This window comes from Oncorhynchus mykiss, chromosome 9 (assembly GCF_013265735.2).
Source record: "Oncorhynchus mykiss isolate Arlee chromosome 9, USDA_OmykA_1.1, whole genome shotgun sequence".
Classification (NCBI taxonomy): domain Eukaryota; kingdom Metazoa; phylum Chordata; class Actinopteri; order Salmoniformes; family Salmonidae; genus Oncorhynchus; species Oncorhynchus mykiss.
The window spans coordinates 64,609,743-64,623,008 of record NC_048573.1 but is presented as its reverse complement, the minus strand read 5'-3'; positions in this window follow the sequence as shown (position 1 = coordinate 64,623,008).

Here is a 13,266-nt window from a genome sequence, read left to right as displayed (position 1 = left end):
GAGAGAAAGCGAGAGAGAGAAAGCGAGAGAGAGAGAAAGCGAGAGAGGGAAAGCGAGAGAGAGAAAGCGAGAGAGAGAAAGCGAGAGAGAGAAAGCGAGAGAGAAAGAAAGCGAGAGAGGGAAAGCGAGAGAGGGAAAGCGAGAGAGGGAAAGCGAGAGAGGGAAAGCGAGAGAGGGAAAGCGAGAGAGGGAAAGCGAGCGAGGGAAAGCGAGAGAGAGAAAGCGAGAGAGAGAAAGCGAGAGAGAGAAAGCGAGAGAGAGAGAAAGCGAGAGAGAGAAAGCGAGAGAGAGAGAAAGCGAGAGAGGGAAAGCGAGAGAGGGAAAGCGAGAGAGGGAAAGCGAGAGAGAGAAAGCGAGAGAGAGAGATAGCTCACATGAGGCCTGGCCCAGTATCTGAGGAGCTCTGCTGTGCTCCATCCTAAACATTAAACTTTTAGACATTTAAAACCAGAGACATATCACACTAAACAATGCCACTACAAACACTGTCAGTGCCATTGCAGAATACGAAACAGAATCCAGGTTTAAGAATGCATTACATTATACATTCAAGATCTTGAGGTCAGATTCTAGCAGGCTAGCACTTCAAAACAGAACATCAATTGGTGGTCACATAAAATAACTGCCCATAACACTTTCAACGTGAGATCGTTCTTGGTGACCATTTTTTTATCATTGTGTTGTTATATTTTCATTTGGTTTATTTTTGGCCAAGCAAGTAACTATTATAACTGTATTATACTTGACTCCTCCAATGATTAACGAGACACTAAACTTCACGGGTGGCCTTTAGCCAATCATGTCTCTCTCTTTCTTTCTCTTTCTGCCCCCTCTCTCTCCATCCCCAGCAGTAATTCCCACTGTTCATGACTCTTTCCAGGTGCTTGTTGCTCAAGAGAGAATTGTTAAGTATCAATTTCCTGTGTCATCTTTATAGGTTGTATTTCTTTGTCTGCTCTGTGGTGTGTAACGGAGCGAAGGAGAGCATCACTCAGGTAGATGGATGATAATAACTCACCTGCTCATCCATCTCAGGATTTGACTTCCTGGTTGACCAGACAACTGTTACTGTCATATTAAAGCAATATCAATTACATTTTAAATGTATCCCAGTTAAGGACAATCTGTGACAATAAAAAAGGTAAAGCCACTGATGAAAGTGTGTCAGACAGTACAGGAAAGGAGTGCTCAGAGTAAACAGAGAGTGTGACCTACTGTACTTGTCCAGTGGTCCTGTGTGGCTCAGTTGGTAAATGCCTTGAAAAATAGCAATGCCAAGGTTGTGGGTTCAAGTCCCAGGGGCATCATGTACTGTTAAAATGTTTTTTGTTAAGAGAGTTTTCTGACTGGCATCTTTATCTGCCGCTAGAACAAATTGGACAGTTAAATTAAGTTATAATCACACCAATCATCATGGTTAAATGTCAACATGTTGATCGCCAGTGATCTTTCAGGAAGGACAGGAGATATGATGGAAAGACCAAATGGCTTCATTATACAGCTTCAAAATCAACACATTCTATGGTAAAACATGAAATTAAAAACCTGGCCATTTGTGTTACAAGAATTTGAAAACTATTAATTTCCATAAATAAAGGTTTTAAAACGGCTTTGTCATCCTGTTCATATTCTATTTCCCACATTTAATTGTGTGATTGTGGACAGAGAATGCCATATGGCAATGTGCTGCTATGATGAACACACCGACACACACACAGGACACACACACGTTGAACCCTTTTCATTTCCGTTAGTAAGTGCTCTGGAAAGAAACAGACAAGTGTGCACAGCAGCTTGTGGGGATGATGGATGCTTTGTTGTCATGATGTTTGGGATACTGCTTGCTGAGAACCTCTCTGGGGTCCAAGGATCTGTGAAGCATCATACATACATATTATTGTGGAGCATCAGGATGTATTCATATTGTTGTGGAACATCAGGATGTATTCATATTGTTGTGGAGCATCAGGATGTATTCATATTGTTGTGGAGCATCAGGATATATTCATATTGTTGTGGAGCATCAGGATATATTCATATTGTTGTGGAGCATCAGGATGTATTCATATTGTTGTGGAACACCAGGATATATTCATATTGTTGTGGAGCATCAGGATGTATTCATATTGTTGTGGAGCATAAGGATTTATTCATATTGTTGTGGAGCATCAGGATGTATTCATATTGTTGTGGAGCATCAGGATGTATTCATATTGTTGTGGAGCATCAGGATGTATTCATATTGTTGTGGAGCATCAGGATGTATTCATATTGTTGTGAAGCATCATACATACATATTGTTGTGGAGCATCAGGATGTATTCATATTGTTGTGGAGCATCAGGATGTATTCATATTGTTGTGGAGCATCAGGATGTATTCATATTGTTGTGGAGCATCAGGATATATTCATATTGTTGTGGAGCATCAGGATGTATTCATATTGTTGTGGAGCATCAGGATGTATTCATATTGTTGTGGAGCATCAGGATATATTCATATTGTTGTGGAGCATCAGGATGTATTCATATTGTTGTGGAGCATCAGGATGTATTCATATTGTTGTGGAGCATCAGGATGTATTCATATTGTTGTGGAGCATCAGGATATATTCATATTGTTGTGGAGCATCAGGATGTATTCATATTGTTGTGGAGCATCAGGATGTATTCATATTGTTGTGGAGCATCAGGATATATTCATATTTTTGTGGAGCATCAGGATGTATTCATATTGTTGTGAAGCATCAGGATGTATTCATATTGTTGTGGAGCATCAGGATATATTCATATTGTTGTGGAACACCAGGTAGTATTCATATTGTTGTGGAGCATCAGGATGTATTCATATTGTTGTGGAGCATAAGGATTTATTCATATTGTTGTGGAGCATCAGGATGTATTCATATTGTTGTGGAGCATCAGGATGTATTCATATTGTTGTGGAGCATCAGGATGTATTCATATTGTTGTGGAGCATCAGGATGTATTCATATTGTTGTGAAGCATCATACATACATATTGTTGTGGAGCATCAGGATGTATTCATATTGTTGTGGAGCATCAGGATGTATTCATATTGTTGTGGAGCATCAGGATGTATTCATATTGTTGTGGAGCATCAGGATATATTCATATTGTTGTGGAGCATCAGGATGTATTCATATTGTTGTGGAGCATCAGGATGTATTCATATTGTTGTGGAGCATCAGGATATATTCATATTGTTGTGGAGCATCAGGATGTATTCATATTGTTGTGGAGCATCAGGATGTATTCATATTGTTGTGGAGCATCAGGATGTATTCATATTGTTGTGGAGCATCAGGATATATTCATATTGTTGTGGAGCATCAGGATGTATTCATATTGTTGTGGAGCATCAGGATGTATTCATATTGTTGTGGAGCATCAGGATATATTCATATTGTTGTGGAGCATCAGGATGTATTCATATTGTTGTGAAGCATCAGGATGTATTCATATTGTTGTGGAGCATCAGGATATATTCATATTGTTGTGGAACACCAGGTAGTATTCATATTGTTGTGGAGCATCAGGATGTATTCATATTGTTGTGGAGCATCAGGATATATTCATATTGTTGTGGAGCATCAGGATATATTCATATTGTTGTGGAACACCAGGATGTATTCATATTGTTGTGGAGCATCAGGATGTATTTATATTGTTGTGGAGCATCAGGATGTATTCATATTGTTGTGGAGCATCAGGATGTATTCATATTGTTGTGGAACACCAGGATGTATTCATATTGTTGTGAAGCATCATACATACATATTGTTGTGGAGCATCAGGATGTATTCATATTGTTGTGGAGCATCAGGATGTATTCATATTGTTGTGGAGCATCAGGATGTATTCATATTGTTGTGGAGCATCAGGATGTATTCATATTGTTGTGAAGCATCATACATACATATTGTTGTGGAGCATCAGGATGTATTCATATTGTTGTGGAGCATCAGGATGTATTCATATTGTTGTGGAGCATCAGGATGTATTCATATTGTTGTGGAGCATCAGGATATATTCATATTGTTGTGGAGCATCAGGATGTATTCATATTGTTGTGGAGCATCAGGATGTATTCATATTGTTGTGGAGCATCAGGATGTATTCATATTGTTGTGGAGCATCAGGATATATTCATATTGTTGTGAAGCATCAGGATGTATTCATATTGTTGTGAAGCATCAGGATGTATTCATATTGTTGTGGAGCATCAGGATGTATTCATATTGTTGTGAAGCATCAGGATGTATTCATATTGTTGTGGAGAATCAGGATGTATTCATATTGTTGTGGAGCATCAGGATGTATTCATATTGTTGTGAAGCATCATACATACATATTGTTGTGGAGCATCAGGATGTATTCATATTGTTGTGAAGCATCAGGATGTATTCATATTGTTGTGGAGCATCATACATACATATTGTTGTGGAGCATCAGGATGTATTCATATTGTTGTGGAGCATCAGGATGTATTCATATTGTTGTGGAGAATCATACATACATATTGTTGTGGAGCATCAGGATATATTCATATTGTTGTGAAGCATCAGGATATATTCATATTGTTGTGAAGCATCAGGATGTATTCATATTGTTGTGGAGCATCATACATACATATTGTTGTGGAGCATCAGGATGTATTCATATTGTTGTGGAGCATCAGGATGTATTCATATTGTTGTGGAGCATCAGGATGTATTCATATTGTTGTGGAGCATCAGGATATATTCATATTGTTGTGGAGCATCAGGATGTATTCATATTGTTGTGGAGCATCAGGATGTATTCATATTGTTGTGAAGCATCAGGATGTATTCATAATGTTGTGGAGCATCAGGATGTACTCATATTGTTGTGAAGCATCATACATACATATTATTGTGGAGCATCATACATACATATTGTTGTGAAGCATCATACATACATATTATTGTGGAGCATCAGGATGTATTCATATTGTTGTGGAGCATCAGGATGTACTCATATTGTTGTGAAGCATCAGGATGTATTCATATTGTTGTGGAGCATCAGGATGTATTCATATTGTTGTGGAGCATCAGGATGTATTCATATTGTTGTGGAGCATCAGGATGTATTCATATTGTTGTGGAGCATCAGGATGTATTCATATTGTTGTGGAGCATCAGGATGTATTCATATTGTTGTGAAGCATCATACATACATATTGTTGTGGAGCATCAGGATGTATTCATATTGTTGTGGAGCATCAGGATGTATTCATATTGTTGTGAAGCATCATACATACATATTGTTGTGGAGCATCAGGATGTATTCATATTGTTGTGGAGCATCAGGATGTATTCATATTGTTGTGGAGCATCAGGATGTATTCATATTGTTGTGGAGCATCAGGATATATTCATATTGTTGTGGAGCATCAGGATGTATTCATATTGTTGTGGAGCATCAGGATGTATTCATATTGTTGTGGATTATCAGGATGTACTCATATTGTTGTGAAGCATCAGGATGTATTCATATTGTTGTGGAGCATCAGGATGTATTCATATTGTTGTGGAGCATCAGGATGTATTCATATTGTTGTGGAGCATCAGGATGTATTCATATTGTTGTGGAGCATCAGGATGTATTCATATTGTTGTGGAGCATCAGGATGTATTCATATTGTTGTGAAGCATCATACATACATATTGTTGTGGAGCATCATGATGTATTCATATTGTTGTGGAGCATCAGGATGTATTCATATTGTTGTGAAGCATCATACATACATATTGTTGTGGAGCATCAGGATGTATTCATATTGTTGTGGAGCATCAGGATGTATTCATATTGTTGTGGAGCATCAGGATGTATTCATATTGTTGTGGAGCATCAGGATGTATTCATATTGTTGTGAAGCATCATACATACATATTGTTGTGGAGCATCAGGATGTATTCATATTGTTGTGGAGCATCAGGATGTATTCATATTGTTGTGAAGCATCATACATACATATTATTGTGGAGCATCAGGATGTATTTATATTGTTGTGAAGCATCAGGATGTATTCATATTGTTGTGAAGCATCATACATACATATTATTGTGGAGCATCAGGATGTATTCATATTGTTGTGGAGCATCAGGATGTATTCATATTGTTGTGAAGCATCATACATACATATTATTGTGGAGCATCAGGATGTATTCATATTGTTGTGGAGCATCAGGATGTATTCATATTGTTGTGAAGCATCATACATACATATTGTTGTGGAGCATCAGGATGTATTCATATTGTTGTGGAGCATCAGGATGTATTCATATTGTTGTGGAGCATCAGGATGTATTCATATTGTTGTGGAGCATCAGGATATATTCATATAGTTGTGGAGCATCAGGATGTATTCATATTGTTGTGGAGCATCAGGATGTATTCATATTGTTGTGGAGCATCAGGATGTATTCATATTGTTGTGGAGCATCAGGATGTATTCATATTGTTGTGAAGCATCATACATACATATTGTTGTGGAGCATCAGGATGTATTCATATTGTTGTGGAGCATCAGGATGTATTCATATTGTTGTGGAGCATCAGGATGTATTCATATTGTTGTGGAGCATCAGGATATATTCATATTGTTGTGGAGCATCAGGATGTATTCATATTGTTGTGGAGCATCATACATACATATTGTTGTGGAGCATCAGGATGTATTCATATTGTTGTGGAGCATCAGGATGTATTCATATTGTTGTGGAGCATCAGGATGTATTCATATTGTTGTGGAGCATCAGGATATATTCATATTGTTGTGGAGCATCAGGATGTATTCATATTGTTGTGGAGCATCAGGATGTATTCATATTGTTGTGGAGCATCAGGATATATTCATATTGTTGTGGAGCATCAGGATGTATTCATATTGTTGTGGAGCATCAGGATGTATTCATATTGTTGTGGAGCATCAGGATGTATTCATATTGTTGTGGAGCATCAGGATATATTCATATTGTTGTGGAGCATCAGGATGTATTCATATTGTTGTGGAGCATCAGGATGTATTCATATTGTTGTGGAGCATCAGGATATATTCATATTGTTGTGGAGCATCAGGATGTATTCATATTGTTGTGAAGCATCAGGATGTATTCATATTGTTGTGGAGCATCAGGATATATTCATATTGTTGTGGAACACCAGGTAGTATTCATATTGTTGTGGAGCATCAGGATGTATTCATATTGTTGTGGAGCATCAGGATATATTCATATTGTTGTGGAGCATCAGGATATATTCATATTGTTGTGGAACACCAGGATGTATTCATATTGTTGTGGAGCATCAGGATGTATTTATATTGTTGTGGAGCATCAGGATGTATTCATATTGTTGTGGAGCATCAGGATGTATTCATATTGTTGTGGAACACCAGGATGTATTCATATTGTTGTGAAGCATCATACATACATATTGTTGTGGAGCATCAGGATGTATTGATATTGTTGTGGAGCATCAGGATGTATTCATATTGTTGTGGAGCATCAGGATGTATTCATATTGTTGTGGAGCATCAGGATGTATTCATATTGTTGTGAAGCATCATACATACATATTGTTGTGGAGCATCAGGATGTATTCATATTGTTGTGGAGCATCAGGATGTATTCATATTGTTGTGGAGCATCAGGATGTATTCATATTGTTGTGGAGCATCAGGATATATTCATATTGTTGTAGAGCATCAGGATATATTCATATTGTTGTGGAGCATCAGGATGTATTCATATTGTTGTGGAGCATCAGGATGTATTCATATTGTTGTGGAGCATCAGGATATATTCATATTGTTGTGAAGCATCAGGATGTATTCATATTGTTGTGAAGCATCAGGATGTATTCATATTGTTGTGGAGCATCAGGATGTATTCATATTGTTGTGAAGCATCAGGATGTATTCATATTGTTGTGGAGAATCAGGATGTATTCATATTGTTGTGGAGCATCAGGATGTATTCATATTGTTGTGAAGCATCATACATACATATTGTTGTGGAGCATCAGGATGTATTCATATTGTTGTGAAGCATCAGGATGTATTCATATTGTTGTGGAGCATCATACATACATATTGTTGTGGAGCATCAGGATGTATTCATATTGTTGTGGAGCATCAGGATGTATTCATATTGTTGTGGAGAATCATACATACATATTGTTGTGGAGCATCAGGATATATTCATATTGTTGTGAAGCATCAGGATATATTCATATTGTTGTGAAGCATCAGGATGTATTCATATTGTTGTGGAGCATCATACATACATATTGTTGTGGAGCATCAGGATGTATTCATATTGTTGTGGAGCATCAGGATGTATTCATATTGTTGTGGAGCATCAGGATGTATTCATATTGTTGTGGAGCATCAGGATATATTCATATTGTTGTGGAGCATCAGGATGTATTCATATTGTTGTGGAGCATCAGGATGTATTCATATTGTTGTGAAGCATCAGGATGTATTCATAATGTTGTGGAGCATCAGGATGTACTCATATTGTTGTGAAGCATCATACATACATATTATTGTGGAGCATCATACATACATATTGTTGTGAAGCATCATACATACATATTATTGTGGAGCATCAGGATGTATTCATATTGTTGTGGAGCATCAGGATGTACTCATATTGTTGTGAAGCATCAGGATGTATTCATATTGTTGTGGAGCATCAGGATGTATTCATATTGTTGTGGAGCATCAGGATGTATTCATATTGTTGTGGAGCATCAGGATGTATTCATATTGTTGTGGAGCATCAGGATGTATTCATATTGTTGTGGAGCATCAGGATGTATTCATATTGTTGTGAAGCATCATACATACATATTGTTGTGGAGCATCAGGATGTATTCATATTGTTGTGGAGCATCAGGATGTATTCATATTGTTGTGAAGCATCATACATACATATTGTTGTGGAGCATCAGGATGTATTCATATTGTTGTGGAGCATCAGGATGTATTCATATTGTTGTGGAGCATCAGGATGTATTCATATTGTTGTGGAGCATCAGGATATATTCATATTGTTGTGGAGCATCAGGATGTATTCATATTGTTGTGGAGCATCAGGATGTATTCATATTGTTGTGGATTATCAGGATGTACTCATATTGTTGTGAAGCATCAGGATGTATTCATATTGTTGTGGAGCATCAGGATGTATTCATATTGTTGTGGAGCATCAGGATGTATTCATATTGTTGTGGAGCATCAGGATGTATTCATATTGTTGTGGAGCATCAGGATGTATTCATATTGTTGTGGAGCATCAGGATGTATTCATATTGTTGTGAAGCATCATACATACATATTGTTGTGGAGCATCATGATGTATTCATATTGTTGTGGAGCATCAGGATGTATTCATATTGTTGTGAAGCATCATACATACATATTGTTGTGGAGCATCAGGATGTATTCATATTGTTGTGGAGCATCAGGATGTATTCATATTGTTGTGGAGCATCAGGATGTATTCATATTGTTGTGGAGCATCAGGATGTATTCATATTGTTGTGAAGCATCATACATACATATTGTTGTGGAGCATCAGGATGTATTCATATTGTTGTGGAGCATCAGGATGTATTCATATTGTTGTGAAGCATCATACATACATATTATTGTGGAGCATCAGGATGTATTTATATTGTTGTGAAGCATCAGGATGTATTCATATTGTTGTGAAGCATCATACATACATATTATTGTGGAGCATCAGGATGTATTCATATTGTTGTGGAGCATCAGGATGTATTCATATTGTTGTGAAGCATCATACATACATATTATTGTGGAGCATCAGGATGTATTCATATTGTTGTGGAGCATCAGGATGTATTCATATTGTTGTGAAGCATCATACATACATATTGTTGTGGAGCATCAGGATGTATTCATATTGTTGTGGAGCATCAGGATGTATTCATATTGTTGTGGAGCATCAGGATGTATTCATATTGTTGTGGAGCATCAGGATATATTCATATAGTTGTGGAGCATCAGGATGTATTCATATTGTTGTGGAGCATCAGGATGTATTCATATTGTTGTGGAGCATCAGGATGTATTCATATTGTTGTGGAGCATCAGGATGTATTCATATTGTTGTGAAGCATCAGGATGTATTCATATTGTTGTGAAGCATCATACATACATATTGTTGTGGAGCATCAGGATGTATTCATATTGTTGTGGAGCATCAGGATGTATTCATATTGTTGTGGAGCATCAGGATGTATTCATATTGTTGTGGAGCATCAGGATGTATTCATATTGTTGTGAAGCATCATACATACATATTGTTGTGGAGCATCAGGATGTATTCATATTGTTGTGGAGCATCAGGATGTATTCATATTGTTGTGAAGCATCATACATACATATTATTGTGGAGCATCAGGATGTATTCATATTGTTGTGAAGCATCAGGATGTATTCATATTGTTGTGAAGCATCATACATACATATTATTGTGGAGCATCAGGATGTATTCATATTGTTGTGGAGCATCAGGATGTATTCATATTGTTGTGAAGCATCATACATACATATTATTGTGGAGCATCAGGATGTATTCATATTGTTGTGGAGCATCAGGATGTATTCATATTGTTGTGAAGCATCATACATACATATTGTTGTGGAGCATCAGGATGTATTCATATTGTTGTGGAGCATCAGGATGTATTCATATTGTTGTGGAGCATCAGGATGTATTCATATTGTTGTGGAGCATCAGGATATATTCATATAGTTGTGGAGCATCAGGATGTATTCATATTGTTGTGGAGCATCAGGATGTATTCATATTGTTGTGGAGCATCAGGATGTATTCATATTGTTGTGGAGCATCAGGATGTATTCATATTGTTGTGAAGCATCAGGATGTATTCATATTGTTGTGGAGCATCAGGATGTATTCATATTGTTGTGGAGCATCAGGATGTATTCATATTGTTGTGGAGCATCAGGATGTATTCATATTGTTGTGAAGCATCATACATACATATTGTTGTGGAGCATCAGGATATATTCATATTGTTGTGGAGCATCAGGATGTATTCATATTGTTGTGGCGCATCAGGATGTATTCATATTGTTGTGGAGCATCAGGATGTATTCATATTGTTGTGGAGCATCAGGATGTATTCATATTGTTGTGGAGCATCAGGATGTATTCATATTGTTGTGGAGCATCAGGATATATTCATATTGTTGTGGAGCATCAGGATGTATTCATATTGTTGTGGAGCATCAGGATGTATTCATATTGTTGTGGAGCATCAGGATATATTCATATTGTTGTGGAGCATCAGGATGTATTCATATTGTTGTGGAGCATCAGGATGTATTCATATTGTTGTGGAACACCAGGATGTATTCATATTGTTGTGGAGCATCAGGATGTATTCATATTGTTGTGGAGCATCAGGATGTATTCATATTGTTGTGGAGCATCAGGATGTATTCATATTGTTGTGGAGCATCAGGATATATTCATATTGTTGTGGAGCATCAGGATGTATTCATATTGTTGTGGAGCATCAGGATGTATTCATATTGTTGTGGAGCATCAGGATGTATTCATATTGTTGTGGCGCATCAGGATGTATTCATATTGTTGTGAAGCATCATACATACATATTGTTGTGGAGCATCAGGATGTATTCATATTGTTTTGGAGCATCAGGATGTACTCATATTGTTGTGAAGCATCAGGATATATTCATATTGTTGTGGAGCATCAGGATGTATTCATATTGTTGTGGAGCATCAGGATGTATTCATATTGTTGTGGAACACCAGGATGTATTCATATTGTTGTGGAGCATCAGGATGTATTCATATTGTTGTGGAGCATCAGGATATATTCATATTGTTGTGGAGCATCAGGATGTATTCATATTGTTGTGGAGCATCAGGATGTATTCATATTGTTGTGGAGCATCAGGATATATTCATATTGTTGTGGAGCATCAGGATGTATTCATATTGTTGTGGAGCATCAGGATGTATTCATATTGTTGTGGAACACCAGGATGTATTCATATTGTTGTGGCGCATCAGGATGTATTCATATTGTTGTGGAGCATCAGGATGTATTCATATTGTTGTGGAGCATCAGGATATATTCATATTGTTGTGGAGCATCAGGATGTATTCATATTGTTGTGGAGCATCAGGATGTATTCATATTGTTGTGGAACACCAGGATGTATTCATATTGTTGTGGAGCATCAGGATGTATTCATATTGTTGTGGAGCATCAGGATGTATTCATATTATTGTGGAGCATCAGGATGTATTCATATTGTTGTGGAGCATCAGGATATATTCATATTGTTGTGGAGCATCAGGATGTATTCATATTGTTGTGGAGCATCAGGATGTATTCATATTGTTGTGGAGCATCAGGATGTATTCATATTGTTGTGGCGCATCAGGATGCATTCATATTGTTGTGAAGCATCATACATACATATTGTTGTGGAGCATCAGGATGTATTCATATTGTTTTGGAGCATCAGGATGTACTCATATTGTTGTGAAGCATCAGGATATATTCATATTGTTGTGGAGCATCAGGATGTATTCATATTGTTGTGGAGCATCAGGATGTATTCATATTGTTGTGGAACACCAGGATGTATTCATATTGTTGTGGAGCATCAGGATATATTCATATTGTTGTGGAGCATCAGGATGTATTCATATTGTTGTGGAGCATCAGGATGTATTCATATTGTTGTGGAGCATCAGGATATATTCATATTGTTGTGGAGCATCAGGATGTATTCATATTGTTGTGGAGCATCAGGATGTATTCATATTGTTGTGGAACACCAGGATGTATTCATATTGTTGTGGCGCATCAGGATGTATTCATATTGTTGTGGAGCATCAGGATGTATTCATATTGATGTGGAGCATCAGGATGTATTCATATTGTTGTGGCGCATCAGGATGTATTCATATTGTTGTGAAGCATCATACATACATATTGTTGTGGAGCATCAGGATGTATTCATATTGTTTTGGAGCATCAGGATGTACTCATATTGTTGTGGAGCATCAGGATATATTCATATTGTTGTGGAGCATCAGGATGTATTCATATTGTTTTGGAGCATCAGGATGTATTCATATTGTTGTGGAGCATCAGGATGTATTCATATTGTTGTGG